General features: G+C 44.6%; 2 long non-coding RNA genes across 2 annotated transcripts; both read left to right on the top strand.

Annotated features, from left to right (window-relative positions):
• Positions 1-1,524: 1,524 nt before the first annotated feature.
• Positions 1,525-8,382, top strand: LOC128751738 (uncharacterized). The gene is made up of 3 exons (XR_008413577.1): positions 1,525-1,713; positions 7,617-7,813; positions 7,885-8,382. It is a non-coding gene; the product is annotated as an uncharacterized LOC128751738 (long non-coding RNA).
• A 214-nt stretch (positions 8,383-8,596) lies between these two features.
• On the top strand, positions 8,597-9,802 carry LOC128749832 (uncharacterized). The gene is made up of 4 exons (XR_008413009.1): positions 8,597-8,710; positions 8,798-8,942; positions 9,008-9,266; positions 9,346-9,802. It is a non-coding gene; the product is annotated as an uncharacterized LOC128749832 (long non-coding RNA).
• The last annotated feature ends 11,297 nt before the right edge of the window (positions 9,803-21,099 follow it).

Genomic DNA, 21,099 nt, shown 5'->3' with positions numbered 1-21,099 from the left:
ACCTTTTTTGTTTCAATAGTGAAGCAGCCTCGCACCCATCCGGGTCGGACCAGTTGATCATCGGGAGATGCGACGCCACGGTGCGGCAAGTCCTCCGCTTCGGATTCACCTTGCTTGAATGACCACAGCCATTATCCCCAGACAGTCCTTTCGCTCTGTCCTGGCTTCTCTCAGGTGTTTACCGCTGCCACCATGAAGTGTGACGATGTATGACGAAGGAGCAAGGACGCCACTCTGGTCGAGGTTTACCTTTTAGATCAATCGTTCTCATAGACACATGAGACACCCGGGGTCACACGTGGACCAAACATGGTACCAACACTATATCTATATAGAGAGGGTTTTCACTGCGCGTCATCGCCGCGTCATCCAGCCCAGGAGCCGCCATGTTGGAGCTCCTCTTTGTCAACACCCCCATAGGCTGCGACTGGAGTGAGATGGAAAACCTCAGAAAGGCTCGTCGTGCGTGGTGTGCGGACGAGTCAGGGAACTGTTATACCGAGTCACCTCATATGAGAATGTGACGTATTTAAACATTTTGATGACTGTGTGTGAGAGAGAGAAAGAGCTTTTTCAGGGAACGTTCTGAAAACTGTGTGGGTTGGCATCAATAAACATGTTCTGATAAAAGTCTTCCACGGCAATACAATGCAAATGAACAGTCATTTAGGCTGCACTTTTTCTTTTTTAATCCACAGTTTGGCCTCCAAGGTCCTGCTTCAGCTTCGCTAACCACAAGCTCCTCCTCTCTTCCTACAAGTACTGGCATTGTTCTCCTTGGTTTGTCATCACTTTTGGAAGTGGATAAAATTCCAAATGTTTCTCACGATGGGAACGATTCGTACAATCCAAAACACCAGCGTAATTCAGCACTTTACAAGGAAACGCTGCTGCAGCATGGCCTTCGGTACCGCTCTGTGCTGAGCAGTGAGGATCTCCAACATGGCGGCTGCCGGGTTTGATGACGCGCCGTGAAAACCCTCTATTTTTTCATGAAAACACACCAGTGTTTTGTGACACTCTTTCTTTGATTTTTTGCTTTGTTTTGTCTCCGTCGTTTCACTGGTGTTATACTTCATATTATATGAATTTACGGCTTTCTATGTTCATGTTCATTTTATTTTATTTTTGTGGGAAAAAAAAAGAAAAGCTTTCACGCTAACTGACCTCGGTCATGTAGAATGGTTAAAGTCGCTGCTCTGATTGGTTCACAGTAAACCGTCGCTGACCAATAACGTTGAAGGCTGGCAGCTGATGAACCAATCACGAAACACCTGCTGGAGGTTGTGAAAACCAGCCCAAATGTAATGAATCCGCAGAGTGTCCAGCCGTGCGTGTTCTACAGAGGCGGGCCTGAGCGGAAGACCACCCAACCTGGCAACCCTGCCTGTCACTGCTGTCACTGCCCTCTTTGCTTCTTCATCCCGTTTTGCTTCCAGGGCTCCGTTTTATGACGTCATTTCCTGTCCACATGCGCATAATTTATGAAGTGATGCTAACTGATGAGTTAGCATCACTTGCCTACGTCACTGCACCCACGTGGACTTCATCGAATCATGGAGAGAAGCAGGTTGTGCTCCACATCTGCCGCCAAAGATGAAGAATGTTGAGGACCTCAAGCCTTTCAGGGAGTTTCTCTTGACCGGCGTCTTTGACTCCAGCTGGTCAAAGATTGACAAACAAGATTTGCTGCTCGCAGCTTTATATTGAAAGGTATGAAAAATCGACTCACTTGACAGGAAATAGCAACATTGGCAGTCATTTTAGTCAGTAATCGTATTTCTAATGACCTTTTATGTTCTATAACATACATTGCAAAAATAAATTGAGGCATATTATTCTTATATTAATGACGTGTTAATTCCAGTTAATAACTGTATTTAATAAAAAAAACAGGCGGGGGGCGCTGGTGAGCACCTGATAGTGTAGGTCGTATTTTTTGTGGCTCCTCCACGCTGACTTATATAAACTGTTGAAAATTATTTCCATCATCACCTCGACGACAGAAAACGCTTTGAAGAGGCTGACAATATGACAAAAAGCAAGAAAAAGTCACAGAAGGTTGCAGCAACTCGCTCTGAAAGCGAAGACGAGGGTCAACCGACCGAGCTAACTAGCGTTAGCTCGCCTAGCTCGTGGAGTCACGAGGGAACACCTGAGGCTTCAGGCCCTCCTTCGCTCGTACTGGAGCCTATCAAGCGCATGGAACACTCCATGAACGGAAGGTTCGATGACCTGGAGGCCTCTCTCGAAGGTATGAAAACTGCCTTAGCAGCGAACACGTCTCGCATTGTAAGCCTGGAAGCGACACGAGAGGAGCATGACGGGCGCGTCACGGAGTTGGAGAAGTGCTGTGAACAGTTGACCAAACAGAACAGGATTCTAAGTGCCAAACTGTGTGACTTGGAGGGACGTTCACGGCGGCAAAACATCAAGATAATTGGTCTCCCAGAGAAGATTGAGAAAGGCGCGCCTCCTTCGTTTGTTGCGGATTTCCTACCGAAACTACTGCGGTGGAGCGGAGCACTTTCCCGACGGAATTAAGGTGGATCGTGCACACCGTGTTGGAGCGCCGTCTAACAGACCACGAATGATGATCGCCAAAATCCACCACGACTCAGTAAAGGAGAGGATGATCCAGGTTGTCCGGACCAGAGGACCGCTTGACCACGAGGGGAAGAAGATGAAGAAGATTTCGCCGCTGATGTGATGAAGGATCGGAAGGAGTTTGACAACGTTAGGCAGAAGCTGCGCCAGGCTGGTGTGCCAAACGGATCTTTATTCCCTGCTCGCCTCATCTTTACGCACGGCGGTGAGACCAAAGTATTCAACTTGCCTCGCGATGCAGAGATTTATGTTGATCAACACATCCATACTGCTGGTGCTGCAACGGACTAAACTGAAACGACGTGGTAGCGTGTCTTTTCTACACCTTTTCTTTGCACAACTTTTGCACTTTTTTGTTTGTTGTTTAAGTTTACCGTCATGAGCAAACTTGGTGTTGTATGTGTATCGGTGTGTGTGAGGGTGCGTGTGTGTATATATGAATGTTGATAGTAACGACAAAAAGAAGTAACATTTATTTTTAACATTGTTTAAGGCATTAAGGTTTTTAGCCTATGCTAGTACTCATTATAAGGTGATTTAATCTTTTAGTTTTTTTCTTCAGTTATTTTAAATTTTGATGGAAATGTCAGTGTGGTGTTGGGCCTTTGTCTCATGTGCAGCTCTTTTTCGGATCGTTCACCAGAGCTATGTTAGGGTCCATGACCCAGCATGTCCATCCTGATGGGGGTTTCACCTGTCTCAGTTCTCTAGGGGGCAGGGGACCAGGGGATTTGGGGTACAGTTGAGTTTCTCTTGTGTTCTTTTTTTGTTGCACTCCATTGAATTCTTGTGCAGTGAGATCCAATAAGTTGAATAATTGACAACAGGGGTGGTTCTAGTAATGTCATTGGTAAAAACATGAATATATGTTCTTGGAATGTGAAGGCTCTAAATAACCCTGTTAAAAGGGCCAAGGTGTTCTCTCATCTCCACAGTTTGCACACTGATATAATATTTCTACAAGAGACACATATTAAGCATACAGAAGTTTTGAAACTGAGATGTGGATGGGTAAGGCAAACGTATCAATCAACATGCTCTGCGAAAGCACGCGGTGTGGCAATATTAATCGGAAGGAATGTTCCATTCAATCATATATCGACCCAAACAGACCCAAATGGTCGCTTTGTAATCGTGACAGGCACCATTTTGACGTGTCATGTGACATTATTGAATATCTATGCTCCCAATTTCGATAACCCTGGGTTTTTCCGGAGCATTTTCAAACGTATTCCTGACATATCAAAAACAACTTTGATTTCAGGGGCTGATTTCAATTGTGTCTTGGATACAACACTGGACAGGTCCTCCACACATTCAAAAAGCCCACTTGACTCCACAATCGTTTTAAATCATTTAAAGAAGTCCATGAATCTGATTGATATCTGGAGGATTCAACATCCCACTCAAAGAGATTATTCTTTTTTTTCCAAAACCTACACACGGATCGATTATTTTTTGATTGACTCTAAATTAGCATCTGCTGTCTCCTCATCGAAATATTATAACATACTCATTTCAGATCATAGCCCAGTTATGATAAGCGTTGATTTTGGTTTGAAGAAAGCACAATACAATTGGCATTTGAACCCTAATCTACTCAAGAATGAAGAGTTTTTAGACATCTGTGCAAAGCAGATCAATGATTATATTAAGCTGAACGACAAGGGGGATGTTTCTGATTCAACATTGTGGGAAGCTTTTCAAGTGGTTATTGGAGGGACTGTGATATCTTATGAAGCCATGAAAACAAAGCAAAGAAGAGCCAGGTTAGTTGAAATTGATCAAGAAATTACAAAAGCTGAGATACAATATAGAGAAAATCCATCTACAGCAACACTCAAAACTATTGTCAAGCTAAGGCATGAATATAACACTATTCTTACTGATCAGGTTAACACGATGCTTTTAAAAATCAAACATAAACACTTTGAATTGGGGACAAACCCACATCTTTACTTGCTCGGCAATTGAGAGGAACGCAAGCCAGTCGAGCAATACTTCAACTTTCATCACCTGAGGGCACGATCATCACTGACCATCAGGAGATAAATGATTGTTTGAAGAGATTCTACTCAGATCTATACACCTCCCAAAACATAGTCACTGAAACAGAAATAAGTTCAATTCCTCTTCCACAATTACAAGATGAGGCACGGGAGAAACTCCATGCTGAAATATCATTACAGGAGGTCCTAAACGCAATAAAAGAATTTCCAAATGACAAGTCAAGTGGGCCGGATGGGTATTGTGTTGAGTTTTATAAAGCATATGCGGAGGAGGTGGCTCCCTTGTTGCTCACAATGTTTAAAGAATCAATGAAAAACAAAAGATTACCACGTTCTTTATATGATGCCAATATATCCTTGCTGCTAAAAAAAGACAAAGTTGAAACTGATCCTTCATCATATCGACCAATATCTCAAAATATTTAGGAAGATTTTAGCTACTAGGTTAAATGAACACATATCCACTATAATACACCTTGACCAGACAGGTTTTATTCCCAGGAGATTTTCATTTTTTAATGTACGCAGACTATTAAATATTGTTAATCATAAATGGAGCAAAGATTCAAAGTCTGCCATCCTTGCACTTGATGCACACAAAGCTTTCGATCAAGTTGAATGGAAGTATATGCTGTCAACCATTAAAAAATTTGGCTTAGGCGAGAGTTTTGCTTCTTGGGTTGAGATGCTATATTTGTCCCCGACTGCAGCAATTCTAACCATCTCGGACCGATCTATGTCATTTAATCTTCAGCGTGGAGTTCGCCAGGGATGCCCATTGAGCCCTCTATTATTCGCTTTGTGCATTGAACCATTGGCAATTAGTATTAGACACAGCCGGTATATTACCCCGATACATCTGGGAAAAATGGATCACCACATAGCTTTGTACGCTGATGACATTATATTGTTTCTAGCACAAATTGAAGAATCTATCCCAGCGCTGCTAGATCTCATTGAAAGAGTTGCAAATATGTCTGGATACACAGTGAACTGGCAGAAATGTGAATTAATGCCTCTGGGCAATGGTGCTACCAGTCAAGATAACTGACCAAATAAAATATCTGGGAATTACTGTGAGTAAACAGTCAGATTGTTTGTATGATTTAAACTGTGTAAAAGTAGTCAACCAACTGCGAAATAATATAGAATACTGGCGAACACTCCCAATGTCAATGATCGGCAGAGTCAATGCTATAAAAATGGTCACATTGCCTCGGTTCCTTTATGTATTTCAAAATGTGCCAATTTTCGTTCCCAAAACATTCTTCAAAACTTTGGATTCGATTATATTGGCTTTTGTTTGGGGTTACAAAAGTCATCGAATAGGTAAGAAACATATTTGTAAATGTAAAAAAGCTAGGCGGCCTGGCTCTTCCTGTATTCCAACACTACTACTGGGCAGCAAACGCTCACGCTCTTATTTATTGGAATAATGCATTTCCTGGTGATGTCAAGGACATAACTCCACCTTGGGTTGCTATTGAGCAAAATCGAATAGATACTTCCCTCCCAGCCTTGCTACATATGAAAGGAGGGAAGACCAAAGCCCAGAAAGAGCTTGGCTTCATTGTTAAAAACTCTTTAAAGCTATGGAAACAAATGAAAAACAACTCTAGGCTGCCTGAAACTTCTAGTTTGGCCCCAATTTGTCATCATCATTTATTCCCTCCCTCAAAACTAGATGCTGGTTTTTTTGGTGTGGAAAAGAAAAGGACTAGTCACCATTAATGATCTGTATATCGATAATGTTTTTGCATCATTTGCCCAATTACAGCAAAAGTATACACTTCATACATCAGATTTTTTTCGATACTTACAAATCAGGAGTTTTGTTCAAAATAATATTTCACATTTTGAAGTCTACTCCCCCCTCGAAGAACTTGAATCGATTATAATAACCAAACCTTCTACAAAGCACCTGGCATCTTTGTTTGTAGACGTATGTGACGCTTCTATGACACCGAGTCCTGAACACCACAGGGCCTTATGGGAAGGTGAAATAGGAAGAGAAATAACAGCAGAATGTTGGTCGAAATGCCTAGGCAACATCCACTCTTGTTCAGTAAACTCAAGGCACCAGTTGATCCAATATAAGGTAGTACACAGGCTTCATGACTCTAGAGTGAAGCTTCACTCATTTTACCCATCCACATCTCCGTTATGTATCAAATGCAAACAGTCTGAGGGAACTTTAGGTCATATGTTATTTTTCTGCCCTAAACTCACTCAGTACTGGGAAGAAATATTTCAGATTTGCTCTGAGGTTTTGTGTAGAGATTTATCTCCTAACCCTGGAACGGCCATTTTAGGTAGCTCACAACAAATGGAAGATTTAAATAATTATCAAAGAGTGGCAGTTTCATATAGCATGGTTCTGGCAAAAAAGACTATTCTGCAGTACTGGAATAAAGAAGTTCCACCTCGCTCTGACATGTGGCTGATGGAATTTTCAAATACCCTTTACATGGAGAATATTCGCTATGCTTTAGCAGGTAGAACTGAAAAGTTTAAACGGATTTGGCAGCCATTTTTAATGTATATTACATCGCACGGATGACTCTAGACACCTCTGGACTGTAATGTTCTCTCTGTAATATAATGTATGAACGCCTGAAAGGATCATATATATATTTTCTTTTGTGTATGGAGTGCACCCTTTTGTTTTTTTTTTTTTTTGTTTTTTTTGTTTGTTTGTTTTTTGTTACGGGGGATTTGGTGGGATATGTATGTTCTGTCTTGCATTATTGAAAACTGGAAAATAAAATACTACAAAAAAAAAAAAAAACTGGCATATTTATGAATAATTTACACTTGGTACTTCACATCTAAAAACTAGATCGATGCATGTTCACGTCAACAGCAGAGATGCAAACAAAAGGAACATTAAAGACATTGTCAAAGTAGGGACAAAGACACCAGTGTGTCTGTGTCTGTAGGTGTATGCATGTCACATGTTATGTTTCTGTTTAAATGTTACTAAACTGATTCTTTTGGAAGATGGCAGGATGTTCTACGCTGGAACTAATGGGCAATATCTTCGTTTGGTGGTGTTCACTGAGGAGCAAAAGAGCTCTGTCCTCCACGAATGCCACGATGGTCCAGGGACAGGAAACCATCGTGGTGTGAGAGCCAGCAGAGACAAGGTAGTTGCTGGTTATTACTGGTCAACTTTAAAGGAGGACGTGTGTGACTGGGTCAGTACTCGGATACAATAACTATCTCAGTGAAAATAAGGCTGTGTAAAGGTTACTCTTCTTTGTACCAGCTGAGGTGCTGCCATCGATGCCAACTCAATGATCCCATTAGTACACAGACACCAACGTTGCATCCCATCAAGGTGGGGTGCATCACATTTTTGCTCAGTGAAATGCAATAAAATGATCACAAAATGTATAAATTGCTGTTATTCGGCTGGGTTAGCGAAGCGTGGGCTGTGGTTGGCTTGGAGCTCATTGGCCCTCTCTCTCCCTGAGACTGCTCCAGGCCAGAAGTCTATCCTGACGATGACAGACCTCCACACCAAGTGGCTTGTTGCTCAGCCACTGTGCAGCAAGAGTGCAGGTGAGGTGTGTTCTGCCGTGGTCAACAAGCTGGATTCCTACGGCACGGTCAGGACAACCATCACTGATCAAGGAGAGGAGTTAAGGATGAAAGAATACACAAGTCTTGAAGTATTGACTCTTGTTGTTTATAATCATTCCTGTTCATTACAATCCACAGCTAAACTCCAGCATCTTCAGGATTTTGAACATCAAATCTATCACCCCCAGACAAATGGGCAGGTGGTTTGTACATTTCTCTTATATGCCAGCCGACAATAAGCGGTGGAGGATGGATGGATGGATGATGGATGATGGATGGATGGATGGATGGATGGATGGGTGGGTGGATGGATGGATGGATGGATGGATGGATGGGTGAGTTAGATAAGTATTGCCCATTAAGTTCAGATGTTTTTTTCCTTTACTGTTTAGGATGAGAGGACAAACCAGAGTGTCCAGCGGGCTCTGAGACGATATGTCAACGAGTCACACGACGACTGGGACATCCACCTTCCAGCAGTCGTGTATGGCATTAACACAACTTCACAGGTCCGAGCAATCTTGTCTTTAGGGTTTTTTTATCTGAAGTGATCATAAATCATAATAATATCATCATAATAATGTCTTTGTCTTCAGGCCTCCACGAAGTGCACTCCGTTTTTCCTCATGTTTCACCGACATCCTCGCTTTCCTGAAGTGAGATGGAGATTCATGGGAGGTTGGAGGTCCAGAGGAAGACATGGACACCACAGTTGATAAGATAAGACTCCTGAATGAGAAGGTGTGTCCAATTCATGATACAAAGAATCTTGTTCATGAGAAACTAATACCATTTTCACATGATAGGTCCTTCAAAACATTGAACTGGCTCAGGAAAGACAGAAGAAAAAGTCTGTTTGAGTCTGCACAGTCAATGTTGGAGATGATGTCCTCGTCTCAGGAAGCCCCAAAGATGGGCTTCGTTCAGCGGCCATGTCCAGTCAGCATGAGGGTCCCTTCACTGTTACCAGCATCTCTTCAAAAGGCGTGGCAACAGTGAGAAAAAGTGATGGGAAGCACCGGATGCTCAACATAAAGCGCCTCAGGCCATATAGGAGATTGGAGAGTAGGAATTTTATTTCAAGTTTCTTCTTCATTTTCACCTCAAAAACCTTGTCAACCACTCATGTTTTCTTTGTTGTTAGCTCTTAGTCGTCTGATAGCGTTTTGGCCTGACCACCCATATTGGACTGACAAGCAGGATGATCATCTCTACGCTTCATGTGGAGAGACATGGGAGCAGAAGTTGGGTCCTCTTCAGGATAAACTGGCAAGTGATATCTCCATCTGTTTTCCATGGCAAAAAGATTTCATCAGCTAAATCCTAATATCTTCACTCGTGGCATGGTGTGGTCTTGCATTCTAGTTGTCCTATGTACTGGACACCAGTCGTCCTGCAAAGGAACTTATTGTCAAAGATGGCAATCTCTGTCTTGTTCGCCAGGAATTCTGGACTTTGGGCCTTCCGCGATGCAGGGATTCATCTGTGTGTTTATTTAGATCTTTGTATTTAAGGAAACTTAAAAGAGTCATAATGTCTTAAACATAGAATGATTTCTTTGTCTTGATCCATTCTCTTTTAGAAACGCCTGCCTGAGGCTCATTCAAGACGCTGCTCAGCCATATGTCATTTTTTTTTTAATTCAAATTCAAAAGTTACAGTGTATACATATTGATGTGTGATTTACTCAGAAGGACGTTCAGCTGCACCCATGTGCGCATGCGGACAGGAAATGACCTCACAAATAGGGCAGTGACACACTGCCAGATGCGGTTGTCACTGCTCTCTTTGCTTCTTCATCCCGTTTTGCTTCCAGGGCTCAGTTTTATGACGTCATTTCCTGTCCGCATGCGCACATGGGTGCAGCTGCTTGACACATAAATTAGAATCAAATGAGCGCCGTCATTAGGCCACGCCTCACTACACGCTGGTATTTCATCAAGAGAAGCAGAATTTGAATTACTAAAGTACTACGCCGACGCATTAACCGTATTTAACCTTATTTTATATATATCACATTTGACCTGTATTCAACAATTCGGATATTTTAACAAGATTTCAGATGAAATAATTGGATCTTTCTGTGCAATGTGCACGCAGTTTTCTATCTTGCCTACGATGTTTTGTATATAAAATAAGTTTAGTCATTTATAAATAATGTTGGTGTGTTTTCATGTTTTGTTAATAAAATGTAATCCTCAGAAAAGTTGTGATTCAATGAAAAAGACGTTTGTCTCGTCAAATGAACCACTGAGACCTCGTTGGCAAGATAGAAAACTGCGTGCAAATTGCACAGAAAGATCCAATTATTTCATCTGAAATCTGTGACAATCAGTGATGTTTGTAAAATGACCACTAGGTGTCGATAGAGAAAAAGAAATAAACAAGAAGAAGGACTAACAGGCTATAAGATGAACAAAGAAACAAGGTGACCATCACAAAAGTTTCCTTTGGACGATTCATCAAACAAAACAAAATCTTGTTCCAATATCCAAATTGTTGAATACAAGTCAAATGTAGTGATTGATATAAGATAAGGTTAAACTACAGTTAATGCGGGGGGCGCTCGTGAGCTCGACTATGTAGGACGTGTTTCATGGCGGTTCCTCGGGGATGAACAAAATATACGTTTAATAATACCTTGGAAGTGGAATTTTGGCTGTGCCTCAGTGTTGGGATTCTGTTTTTCAACACTCATCATGTCAACGTCTCGGTCAGCTCGCCAAAAAACTCGTCAATCGCCTGAACCGGAGTCACCGGAAAAGTTGGATGCTAATGCGGCTATGCTACGAAGCATAAAAACCATGATGGAAGATATGCGGTCCGAAATCATTTCGAAATTTGAAACCATCACTGTTAAAAGAGAAGTCAAGTCAGCGGTGAAATCTTTTGAGGAGAAGCTCATGACACAAAAGAGCACTGTCGACGAACTGGAGAGGTGTGCTAATGAGCATGATAACAAGCTGGCGGAGCGACAGGCTAAGGTGACTTCATTGGCAGACAACGTCGAATCACTGAAAAAGACATGTGAGGACTTGGAGGCGCGCTCCAGGTGGAACAATATCAGACTCCTTGGATTGCCTGAAGGGACAGAAGGACCTCGCCCGACTGATTTCATCGCCAGTCTACTACAGGAGTTGCTTGGGCTGGAGACGGAGCCGCTTTTAGACCGGGCTCACCGCGCGTTGCGTGCCAAGCCGAAACATGACGAACCTCCTTATTGTTCGGATGAACCGATTCCAAGACAGGAATCTGATTCTACAAAGTGCGAGTGAAGCTTCACCTTTGATGTTCAGAGAGAAGAGGATCCATATTTTCCCGGACTTTACGTCGGCGGTGGCCAAGCAGCGTGCGGCTTTCAGGCCTGCGAAGCGTGAACTTCGTAGACATCCAGATATACGGTTTACATATTTGCATATCACACGACCTGACGGTCGGGTGAAGAAGTTGGACAACCCAAACGTTGCAATGGACTTCGTCAAGAGCAAACTTGGAACCAAATCCCCAGCGCCCAGCTCTCCAACTACACGTTAGCAACTGTTTCTAATTGCTATTTTTCTACAGATTGCTATAACAATAAGTTCCTCATAATTGAATTCGACACTTGACGTTGTTTGTTTTCTTTTGTTATCATTTGGCACAGTTTCAATAGATCATATTTGCATCCACTGTACAGTTAGGGTTCTATGAGGTATTGTGGACATTTATTTCATCCCCAGGGTTAAGCAGAAGTAGGTTTTGATCCACTGATGAAGGTGTGTTTAGGTTTTGTTGGGTGGGTTCAGTGGGCACGTATCTTGGATGCTTCTGCCAGGGGAGGGGGGGTGCAGGGGTTTGGTTGTGTGAGTTTTGTTCTCTTGTGTTGGGGTTAGGAAGGGTACATTTGACTTGGCTCGTTTTTGAACGTTGGGGCAAAATAGTAATATCATTGTTACAAATGTGGTTATTCCATGAGCTCAGGTTGTGATATTAAGTTGACAAGTTTGAATTGCAGGGGCTTAAACAACCCAATCAAACGTAGCAAAGTTTGACATTATTTACAGCATGTAAATGCCAATATTGTCTATTTGCAAGAAAGCCACCTGAGGGACTTGGATAAGGTCAAGTCGAGGAGAGGCTTTTCAAGTCGCGCTCGGGGTCTAGCAATAATGCTGCACAAGTCTGTTCACTTCATTCATTCCAAAACTATCACAGATCCCTCTGCTAGATATTTAATGGGTATTGGGAAAATATATGACATTCAACTCATCTTGGCAAATGTTTATGCACCCAACTGGGATGACGACATTTTTTTTCACTATTGAATATTGATCTTAACTCATTCAATTAGATTTTAGGAGGTGATTTTAACTGTTGGATCGATCCTCGTCTGGATAGATCATCCAGTACTCCACCTTCAATCTCTAAATCAGCCAAAATAATGAGCAGTTTCATGGAAGAATTTGGAATGATAGATCCTTGGCGCACTTTCAATCCTTTAAAAAGACAGTTTTCTTTGTTTTCACCTGTCCATCATACATATACCCGAATAGATTGTTTCTTAGTCCATAAGCGTCTCTTAAATGTAATGTCAGAATGCAAATATGAACCAATAGTTCTATCAGATCATGCATGTTTATCCATGAATATATATGTTCAAAAAATGCTGAGAGTACGCACCGCTTGGCGTTTAAATCCTCAGCTGCTGCTAGAAAAAGAATTTGTTGAATTGATATCAAATCGCATAGATCTCTGTCTACAACTGAACAGGACCCCTGGTATTTCTCCTTCCTTACTTTGGGAGACTATGAAAGCGTATATACGTGGTGAAATGATATCCTTTGAGACACACAAAAAAAGATAATTTAGCCATTTGGAATCAGTTAAAAACACAACATCATCCAACCCCAGGTGATTGGCACGCCTCAGGATGCAGCTGGTCACACCTCTCCACACCAGATCTGCCGGGCCGCTCAGGTACCTCTGTAAAAACTGGATTCTAAAAGTAGCAGCCCGACTGGCCAGGTGGACAAGGCCCTGTCCCCCCTCCTCTCTGGCTAAAAACAGCACCCCCTGTGACACCCAGTGTAGACCGTCCCAAAAGAAATTTAACATTCTACGCTGTATGACTGCCAGCAGCCCTGGGGGAGGGTCTACACACGCTAGTTTGTGCCACAGTTGGGATGCTACCAAGTTGTTTAAAACCAGCGCTCTGCCTCTAAAAGACATCTGAGGGAGCAGCCATTTCCATTTCTGCATTTTGTCTTCAAGTTTTTCCGTGACGTTCTCCCAGTTCTTCTTGACTATATTTTCCTTCCCTAAAAATATGCCTAAATATTTAAAACCATCTCTGCCCCACTGCAGATTTTGGGGGAGAACCGGGAGACCGCCACGCCATTCGCCGACAGCGAGGGCTTCGCTTTTGCTCCAGTTGACCCTCGCTGCCGACGCTATGTTAAAATCTTTGACTATTTTTTCTAAAAGGTCTGCATCCCTCTGAGTTCTAATAAAAACCACGAGGTCGTCCGCGTACGCAGATAAAACCATGTCTTCATTAAAACCCGGTAAAACCACACCTTGGAGGCTGGAGCGTATCTTGTGGAGGAGGGGTTCGAGGGAGAGTGCGTAGAGCATCCCCGACAGAGCGCAGCCCTGGCGGACCCCTCTGCACACTCTAAAAGGAGCACACAGACTGCCGTTGACCTTCAGGACGCTCTCAATGTCACTATACAACACCTTGATCTTAGCTATGAAACCGGCGCTGAACCCAAAACTCTCCAGAACTTTCCAGAGGAATTGGTGTTCAACGCGGTCAAAAGCTTTTTCCTGGTCCAGGGAAATCAGACCAGTATCTAATCCCAGTGAACTGGAGACGTCCAAAACATCCCGAATGAGGTGGACATTGTCCACCACACTGTATGTCTGATCCCGGTGGACGAGATGCTCCATGAGTCCCCCCAGCCTGGAGGCCAGGACCTTGGACTGTAATCCACACACAGCACCGACACAGGCCGCCAGTTCCTGATGTCCTGCAGGTTGCCCCTCTTCGGGAGAAGGGCGAGCACTGCCCTCCTGCAGGACACTGGCAAGGAACCAGAGGCCAGACTCTCGTTCAGGACCTCCAGGACGTCTGGTGCCAAGACATCCCAGAAGGCCCTGTAAAATTCGGCGGTGAGTCCATCTATGCCAGGAGCCCGCCCGCCCTGCATGTTCTGCAGGGCGGCTTCCAGTTCCTCCATCCGGAGGGGTCGCTCGAGGTGGGAGTTCTGCTCCGCCGACACCTGAGGCAGTTCTTGACAGAACCCCTCCAGTGGTGTGGGCCCCTGAGCATGCTCGCTGGTGTACAGTGACGAGAAGAAACTCACCGCCCGCTCCCGAATCTGGCGTGGTTCCGTGAGTTCCTGGCCCGTGTCGGATAAGAGTGCGTGGATCACTTTCCCCTGCCCGTTCCTCCTCTCCAGGCCGAAGAAGAAGCTCGTCGGAGCATCCATCTCCTTGATGGTTTGGAACCGGGACCTGACAAGTGCACCCTGTACTTTCCTGTCTAACAGGCTGGCTAAGGCCATCTTTTTGATTTTGAGGCTTTCAATGTATCCTCGATTTCCTGTGGATTCCTCAACTTGCTTTTGTAGCTCCACTATATCGGTCTCCAGATCTTGAATAGATCTGGTGATGTCACCTGTGACATTTAGGGTGTGCTGCTGGCATAACAACTTTATTAATGTCTTACCATGGTCCCACCACTGCCTAAGATGACTAAAATCACTCTTTTGTTGTCTAAAAATGTCCCAGAAATAAATAAATGCTTCTTTAAAACTCTTATCATGGGTTAAAGCAGAGTTAAAATGCCAGTACGCGCTTCTTGGTAAAACATTTCTGATAAAAACGTCACATAAAAGCAAGCAATGGTCAGTAAAAACAGCAGGTAAGATGCGGGACGAGTTAAACACATTAAAATGGTGTTTAAAACAATAAATACGATCGAGTCTGGCTGAGGAGATCCGGCTCTCTCTGAGGTGGGACCAGGTATACTGTCGGCAGTCTGGGTGCATCCTTCGCCACACGTCCACCAGGCCGTGGGAGCGGACCAGCTGCTTGAAGGCGTGCTGTGAGGCTGGGTGAGGTTCTGCATGATTTCGATCTAAGATCGCATTTTCTGTGCAGTTAAAATCCCCACCCAAGAATAAAAAATCCTCCGTACTGCAGTTTTTTAAAACATCATTAACATTCATAAAAAACTGCCTCCTCTCTGCACCGGTTGCTGGAGCGTAGACGTTGATAAAAACAGCCTTAAAATGGTCGAACTGAGCTTTGATAAGGAGCAACCTCCCCTGGATGACATTTTGGACCTCCAGCGAGTTGGGTTTAAAAGCCCTGGAGAAGAGGAAGCCTACTCCTCCACTAAGAGAAGTGTTGTGACTTAAAATGGCTTCCCCTTCCCACTCCCTCCTCCAGTCTGCTTCGTTGCTAAAATCACTGTGCGTTTCTTGAAGTAAAAGGACGTCTATTTTTTTCAGTTTCATAGTCTCATAAATGTTTGCTCTTTTTTTAATTTCTCTCGCTCCATTTATGTTTAAAACTCCCACTTTGAAACCATTCATGATGTGGTGTGAGATGTTAAAAACGAGAGTAAAAGCAAATAATTTATGTAAAAAGTCCATAGTTATTTTTCTCTTCTTCACACAGTTCTTTCTTTGCTTTTAAAACCAGTTTCTTCAATCTAAAGATTTCCTGGTCAGTGAGGCCGGACTCTGCTCTTTGGCTCATGTGGGCTTTGGCTGAAGTATAAAACAGACCGAGGTCTGGGAAGTGCTCAACAATTTTTACCCCGTATTGATTTTTTGTCTGTTGTAAAAAAGTTTTGATTTTTTCTGCACTGTATAATTTGGTTTGGCTGTTAAAATTGGGGATGTCACTGTTATCTGATACACATTCATCGCTGCTTTCATCCGTGTTTGTTCTCATTTTAGGTTCGGTTCTGCTGTTTTTTGTTTCAGTTGTGTTTCTGCTTTTCTTTCTACGTTTTGCCCTCACTCTGGGTTTGATGAATTCTCCCCCATCTTCCTCCATCTGTTCGGTTACTGTCATTTCTGTTTGGTTACTTTCACTGTATCTGTCTGTCTTTTCTGCCTCTTTATTTTCTTCCCCTCCCACCTCCACCAAAACACCCTCTAGTGCGCCCTGCTCCCCTTCATTTTTTTTATTTATTTTTTCATGATGACCCTCTTTCCTTCCTCCCACCACCTGTTCAACCCCCAGTAACCCCCCTGTTTCTACCTGCTCCCCCCCTTCTGGTGCCCCCACTTGCGCTGCTATTTCACTTCCTCCTTCGTTCACCTCATCAGTGTTTACAATATCATTCACTCCACTTTCATTCCCCTCCCGAATCAATCCCCCCGTTTTAGTCCCCTTCCCATTCACAACGTTCACCCATTCACCCTCTGTGTCACACTTACTCACCCCCTTATCCCGGTCCCGGTCGGACACAGCCGCTGACGTTCCCCGGAGTGTCCGGGGAGCCGCAACCGGCTGCCCGGATGACGCGGCTCTCCCGGCGGCGGCCGGAGCGCCGGCCGAGCGGGCCGCGCGTGTTGGACCAGGTGTGTGTGGCTCACCGCGGTTCGGACAGGAGCCCACCGTGTGTCCCTCCTCTCCGCAACCAAAACACTTCATCACCGCCGAACTGGCATAGATCGTGTAGTCGTAATCATCTACTCTCACCAGGAATCGGAGGTTGAGCTCCTCTCCCCGGTTATTGAGTATCATGTAGAGCTGTCGGCGGTGAGACACGACGTGTTTCAGCAGCGGAGACTTACATCCAGACAGAATCTTACGGATCGGTGACACCACTTTCCCATGTCTGGACAGCTCCTTGGTCAGAAACTCATCAGTGATGAAGGGAGGGACGTTGGAAAGAACTATCTTCGTGGCCGGCAGCGCAAGCGGCTGCACGGTCACGAAGCAGCCGTTGACGGCGACTCCCGACTCCACCACACGGTTCACCTTATCCACCCGGTCCAGGAATATAACCACGCCACTGTTCATCCGAGCAGCCGATCTTATGCTGCTGTGCCCGACCTTCTCCCCCACAGCCAGACTAATGTCCTCCACGCTGCAGGGGAAAGTGGCAGTGACTTTTATCCCGTGTTTGCGGGTTAGAGATCTGAACTCCGGGCTAGCCATGGCGTGAGCCACGCGGCCGCGAGACGCCCACACCAGGAGTTCAAACCCGTAACCCACCAAACAGCCCACAGAAAGACACCAAAGTGAAACGCTAATGTGATCTATAAACAATACACCCGTGGAATTTACTATTTATTGATGAATACAAAATGAAATAAAGTACGAGAAATCCACTCGCTCACGACACCCACTCACGCACCTCGCTCCCAGCATGCACTGAGAGAGAGAGAGAGAGAGAGAGAGAGAGTAAGAGAGAGAGACGAGGGAGAGAGAGAGAGGAGAGAGAGAGGGAGGGACAGAGAGAGGGGGAGAGAGAGAGAGAGAGAGACAGAGAGAGAGGAGGGAGAGAGAGAGAGGGAGAGAGAGGGAGAGAGAGAGGGAGAGAGAGAGAGAGAGGGAGAGAGAGAGGGAGGGACAGAGAGAGAGGGAGAGAGAGAGAGAGAGGGTGAGAGAGAGGGAGAGAGAGAGAGAGAGAGGGAGAGAGAGAGGGAGGGACAGAGAGAGAGGGAGAGAGAGAGAGAGAGGGTGAGAGAGAGAGAGAGAGAGAGAGAGAGGGAGAGAGAGAGAGAGAGAGGGAGAGAGAGAGGGAGGGACAGAGAGAGAGGGAGAGAGAGAGAGAGAGGGTGAGAGAGAGAGAGAGAGGGAGAGGGAGAGAGAGGGGGGGGGGGGAGAGAGGGGGGGGAGAGAGACAGAGAGGGGGAGGGAGAAAGAGGGAGAGAGAGAGGGAGAGAGAGGGAGGGAGAGAGGGAGGGACAGAGAGAGAGGGAGAGAGAGAGAGAGAGGGTGAGAGAGAGAGAGAGAGGGAGAGAGCGAGAGAGAGGGAGAGAGAGAGAGAGAGGGAGAGAGAGAGGGAGGGACAGAGAGAGAGGGAGGGAGAGAGAGAGAGGGGGGGAGGGAGAAAGAGGGAGAGAGAGAGGGAGAGAGAGGGAGGGAGAGAGGGAGGGACAGAGAGAGAGGGAGAGAGAGAGAGAGAGAGACGGAGAGGGAGAGAGAGAGAGAGAGGGAGAGAGAGAGAGACAGAGAGAGAGAGAGAGAGGGAGAGAGAGAGAACACATAATTATTATCGATATTGTGATGAGCAATGTAGTTTTCTGGTGCAAATGAAAGCATAGCCTTCAACCTCTCCATAAGCTGCACACACCAGCACTTGTGAATAGAGAGCATGTCATTCTCAAAACATCAAATCATATTCATGAAAAGGACAGAATATCACTTTCTGATGAGACAAACATTTGCCTGGTGAAGGTCCAATGGGCGGCCGGTGCAAATGCACAGTGCACACTGGCAAAGAGGATGTAGATATGAGAGGAGGATGAAAAGAAAGACAGCATTCACCATGATCATCATAACGCCACAGTGGTTTGTGGACGATTGTTGAGGACAGCTCTGAAAAACAGAACATTGACATGTAAATACACATAAATGAACACAATGAAGGTGTTAAAAGTCCTTTATATGGCCATGCCACTCAGTGACTCGCATCCAATTCACTTGCTGTTTTCTCCCTCCATGGTCCAGCATCAACAGACAAGGTGATGTGCCTCACACCAATAACAATCATACGCAGTCACACTTGGACTGAAGCATGAATATGTTGAGAGATTCTCACCCAGAGCCATGGAACATGGTGGATCCAGAAACAAGCCTGTCTCTGCTCGCCCTCAAACCTCCATGGTTTCCTCTTCCACGCTGCTCATGGACCTCTTTTCTTCCTCGGACAACACCACTCACCGGAGCTATTGTGGGTGGGATCCTGTATAGAAGAAGCTGCCGTCTGGTCAAAGCCATGATTAGATTAGCTTTAGATTTGACATCCTTCATCAGTCCCTCAGTCAGTGGAGAAGCCTTGAAAATGTTCATGACTTTACACCATCCATCTATCAGACCAATTATAGAGTACATCAGTATATTGAAGTGTATACATTCAATTCATAAGCAGGGTTGAACTATTTTCATTGAAGTCGAACACTGAAAACTAAGTCAATACAAATAAAACAAAAGTTCAAAAAAGTATCAAGTGCACAGTGAATTACAATGATGATACTGAACATTAAAACAAGGCATTTGACATACGAACACCGTCATTTGTATTTTGAAAATGTTACCGGCCTCAGATCTAGGGGTATCTGGTCGGCAACAATAGATTTCCGCTATATACGATGCAGAAAATCTGTGAAGCACATGAGAAGTCAGACACGGTTTCGCTCAGCTCAGTTGTTTACTGTTTTTTTTCCTCCACAATGAAAACATATAATTCAACATAATTCAACAACTGTAAAAACTCTAATTCTACATTTTCAAAATACATTTGAAGCAACAAAAACAAGCAACAATACAGCCATATTTGCACATAAAAACAACATCAGTGCGAAACAAAAGGACCCAAACACCAAATACAACAATCTATATCCTCACACACGCAACCCACGTGGTACCGACCGTCTCTATATTAGCTTTAGAAAACTAAATGATAGACTCTCATTGCAAAACTCTCACCTCAAACAGACATACAATCACTCACAAACACTTTTCATTTACTTTAACGAGCTGAGGAGCACTTATACCTCCTTTTTACTGCTTCCCTGTGAAGCACATGAGAAGTCAGACACGGTTTCGCTCAGCTCAGTTGTTTACTGAGCTGCGCATGCGTCACTCATGTGCCTCACGGCGCATGTGCACCACCTCCTGGATAAATAACAATCCAACGTTTTCAAATGAACAAATGGTGTTACTTTGAAAAATATAGGGTGAATGTTTTTTCTTAAACACTTAAAACCGTGCAATTATCAGAGCTTTCAATGCAAAACTGCATGATGAACGGCGTATGTCTTTCCTCTGGCGCTTTGACAGGCTGCAGTCAATGATTCCGTTTCAGAGAAAATCTCTTCATCATTTGAAGCAGGTGAAACTCCTCATCTTGACGGACACAAGTCGAACTCAACCTGCTGCAACAAGAACGTTTGACTGTGACGACGTGGTGACGTCATTACGCTCCAGACTTGGACGCGTACACAGTGAATACTGCGTACTTGCACATGCGCCTAAAATGTGTCATTTCCAGATTTGAATGTTAAATATACGCTATTTTAACAACTATTAAAAAACCCACCACTTTACGTGATATAACCAGTAAACACAAGTCGTAGACCCTGCGTGTGCCTGTTACTAACATCTGGTTCCAGACCTGGAACTTCCGGCGGACCGTATCTGGCAGTGACACCTGTCTCCAGGTCATGTGTGGCCAATGGAATGTGGCACCAAGTCTATGATGTGTATGTATAAGTTCTACCACTAGGGGGCGTGTGTCAACTGTGTTGTGTGGGATTGACCTGTGGAGAATTCTAGAACAAGACGGAGAGTCCACTGACAAACAGTGGTCTCTCTGTCCGTGTCAACAACATGCAACATTGCATGGTGTCAGAGTTTCATCTGTTTTCTTCTTGTTCAGGACGTTCTCGCCAGGCTCAGAAACCACAGGTCCAGTCCACATCCTCCAGGGCGCAGGAGCCACTGGCAACTCACGTCACAGTGAAGACAGAGCTGATGCTTTTGTTTGTTCCTCCAGTGAAGCAGCCGCCGCTGCGTGGGGCGGAGCAAGAGATGTGCAGGACAGCACTCTTCACCTCTGTGGGCCAAAGCTTCCATGTTGGTTTGGCCGGGGCTCCTGGGAAGAAAGTCAACCTCAGCGCTTGGTTCCCCTCCATGACTGTCACAAGAGTGTGGAGCGAGGAGGAGG

Source organism: Synchiropus splendidus, chromosome 1 (genome assembly GCF_027744825.2).
Source record: "Synchiropus splendidus isolate RoL2022-P1 chromosome 1, RoL_Sspl_1.0, whole genome shotgun sequence".
Lineage (NCBI taxonomy): Eukaryota > Metazoa > Chordata > Actinopteri > Syngnathiformes > Callionymidae > Synchiropus > Synchiropus splendidus.
The sequence above is the reverse complement of the archived record's forward strand: the minus strand, read 5'-3'. Positions and strand labels throughout refer to the sequence as shown.